This window comes from Herpailurus yagouaroundi, unplaced genomic scaffold (assembly GCF_014898765.1).
Source record: "Herpailurus yagouaroundi ecotype Mexico unplaced genomic scaffold, PumYag 29, whole genome shotgun sequence".
Taxonomy (NCBI): domain Eukaryota; kingdom Metazoa; phylum Chordata; class Mammalia; order Carnivora; family Felidae; genus Herpailurus; species Herpailurus yagouaroundi.
The window spans coordinates 8,944,065-8,947,817 of NW_024412377.1; positions in this window are offsets into that span (position 1 = coordinate 8,944,065).

Sequence of the window (3,753 nt, forward strand, 5' to 3'; positions counted from 1 at the left end):
ATTGAATACAGATTTAAGTACAGTCAGAGAAAAAGCTTTGTGAGTACCAGGATATGTATCTCTGTCTAGAAGCACAAGGCATAGCAATGGTAAAGCGTTAAGGAAGAGGGTTTGTAGAAAATATAAGCAATGGCCAGAAAGCCACTGTGGTAGCCAAGGGTGATATATGGAACAGCATTTAGGTCATGGAAAAGGAGAGGTTATTGGGAGGATGTGGCCACTGTTTGACACGTGAGCTGGACCTAGGCAATCAGAGGTTCTTCATCTTCTCCCCTGTCTTGGAATGTAAGCTCTGCCCACTGTCCCCACACTAGGAGCTCTTTCAAGGATGCAGCCTGGGGAGAGCACGTCGTTGTGATCATATGGACTGAATACATAACTGCACACAGCTAAGTCCTCTTTATAACCCTCTAAGATTCTGGTGGGCAGATATGGAGATCTACTTGTCTTGGAGCCCACAAGACAGGCATTGCAGGGAAGTTCCCTTGTTTGTTAAATCTGCTACCCACCAATCTGAGTGGTCTGCCTTTTTCTTTGGCTTTTCCCTGCCTTCCACGCCTGGGGACAAGTTTCAGATTTCACCATCCTGATTGGGATTAGTCTCCTTAAAAGAAGAGGCCAGTGTGCTAGCTGGCTCTCTTTTTGCCATGAGAGGACAGAGTGAGGAGATAGTCATCTATAAACCAGGAAGAGTACACTGCCTGGGAACAGAACCATACTGGCACCTTGATCCTGGAATTCTAGCCTAAGGAAGTGTGAAAAATAAATGTTTATTTTTTTAAGGTCTCCACACTATGATAATTTGTTATACTAGCCCAAACCAACTATGACAGAGGCCATATTTCCTGTACTCCTTGTGTTGTAGCAGTAGATTAGAGCTTAAAATTCTTTCCTCTGTGGGGAAACAACGTAAACTGTACTTAATAAATCATGGGGGAAAGTAGAAATGGCAGCAAGGGTGCTGGAATCATGCTATGGGTTCATTAAGGTGTGCTCCTTCAGGACTTTTTGGTATTTCCAATCGCTGTCTGTGGCTGATGGTGACACAGGGAGGCATTACCACTGGGAAACAATTCTCCAAGAAGCTTTCCATGTTTCCGTGCAATCGGGGCTTTCTGAACAACCGTTATGGGCAACCTGGCTTAAAGGATGGTTGATGGAAAACAAGACTTACAAGTTAGAGATTCTGTATCGTCCTAGAGCCATTTGCTTACATTCCAACTTAGAGACTTTCTCCTCTTCTCCCTAGAGATTGTTGGCATCATAAAGTCGAAGTCTCTGCCTCTCTTTCTGGAGGGATGAGGTAGGATAGCCACTAGATACATGTTCTGAGTTTCCTAACTTTGACGTTCCTGTGTGTGCAAGTGATACCAACCAGCATTGCCTCGCCCTGTGGGCATGGGAAGCCAGCACTGAGGCAGCTTTCATTTCACCCCTTTCATTTCTTGTCAGGGTAAATAAACATAGATATAAAAACATAATAGATTCATATGGCAATTCGTCAGAATTAAAATGCCTCCGAGAGATCAAACTTCGAAACTTGAAGACGAATTCAAATTAGCGAATCTGGGTGGACACTGATGAGGGGACATTGGGGACCATATTCAATGCAAAATATGTATGATATATTAATTGTACCTTGGGAACAGGTTTGGGATTAGCCAGATTAAGAAATCACTGTTCATTCTGTTCAGGAGATCATGAGCGAAACACACCTGGAAACATCCAGCAGATTAGAAAATGAAGTATACAAAATATATAAGAGGGTCTATGACAAGTTCATGTACAATACATGACTCTTGGGGGATGTTTGCTTCATGTATGTTATGGACTGAATTGCGCTGCATCCCCCAACCCTGCAAACTCATATGTTGAATTCCTAAACCCAGCACCCCAGAACATGACTATATTTGGACATAGGATCTTTAAGGAGGTAATTAAAGTTAAAATGAGGTCATTAAAATGGGCCCCAATTCAATATGACTGCTGTCTTTATAAGAAGAGGAGTTTAGGAGCACCTTGGTGGCTCAGTAGGTTAAGGGTCCAACTTCAGCTCAGGCCATGATCTCGCAGTTTGTGAGTTTGAGCTCCACATCGGGCTCTGTGTTGACAGTTTCAGATTCTGTGTCTTCTTCTCTCTCTTTCTCTTCCCATCTCGAGGATTCTCTCTCTCTGTCTCTCAAAAATGAACAAACATAAAAAAAGTAGAGGAGATTAGAACACAGACATATGCAAAGGGAAGACCATGTGAAGATTTAGGGAGAAGATGACCATCTAAAAGTCAGAGAGAGAGGTCTCAGAAGAATACATCCTTGCCAACATCTTGATCTCAGACTTCCAGCCTCCAGAACTGTGAGAAGATACATTTCTTGCGGCATCTGGATGACTCAGTTGAGTGTCTGACTTGATTTTGGTCATGATCCCAGGGTCATGAGATTAAGCTCTGTATTGAGCTCTGTGCTGAGTGTGGAGCCTGCTTCAGATTTTCTCGCTCTCTCTCTGTCTCTTTCCCCTGCTCAATCTCTGTCTCTCTAAAATAAAATTAAAAAAAAAATGCATTTCTGTTGTTTAAGTCACCCAGTCTGCAAAACTTGGTGGTGTCATCCCTAGTAAACTAATACAGTAGAGATGAGATTATATCATACAGAGATCTAATTATGTTCTCTCTGGCATTGGTCACTAAACCCTAAAAAAAGAAAGGATTCTGAATCTCATGAACAGCAGTTTGGAAGCCCTGAAACCAGGTAGGGCATCTCTGGATGCTGGAGACTGCATGTGGTGTTTGATGTAAGAAGGCTCCCCATATGGATTACTTTAAAGCCCATTCTGTTATATGCCCAGCTGAAACATTCCGGTAAACCTATGTGATCAGAACAGATTCTGTGGGGAGTGAGACAGCATTGCCCCATGGGGAGTGGATACCTGCTTCAGTTCTGTCAAGCTGAATCTTGACTCCATGTGTTTCCTTCTCCATTTGCAGAGAAATGCAGAATTTGCAGAGCAATGGTCCCTAGTGAAAACCCCATTAACAAATGCTATTTGGCACAAGAGACAAGGTAAAACTTTGGGGAAAGTCAAGTAATAATGTGCATATCTTTATAATTTGGGGTATCGTAATTTCACTTTTATGTAAGAGAAAAATGGATTCATAAATCACACAAATGGCTACATGATGTACAGAAACTTAGAGTAATGGTGATATCCAAATAGAACTCTATAGGGGAAAATTGAGCTCTTAGCGATCAGGTTATGTGGCGAGGAGGGAAGATAGTGAACAGAGGGAGGATCCAAATTAGAAAAGGGAACATTACCAACAGGCACGGATCACACAGTAACAGCATGAAACAGCAACCTGACTAAATTCTCTAATTAGCGCTAATAGTTGGTTGTGGATCATTCCTTTGGACTTTCTAAGTAGACAATTGTATTGTTAACAAATAATCACAGTTTGATGTCTTCCCTTTTGAATTTGTGTACATCTTTTTAAATCTCATTGCACTGGATTTCAATGCTTCTAAATGTTTGCCAGCAAATATGATGTTCTGTATAAAGATTTTCCTATCAGATTTTGCATTACGGGGTCACAATTTTCCATGTCATCATTTCTCTTTGTAGAGAATGCCCTTCCTCGATGCCATTTCCTCCCCCTGATTTGGTTGTCTGGGTCAATTCTTCCATTTCTTTAGGATCCAAGACAAAGTTCTAGTTTTCTTTTTCTTTTTCTTTTTCTTTTTCTTTTTCTTTTTCTTTTTC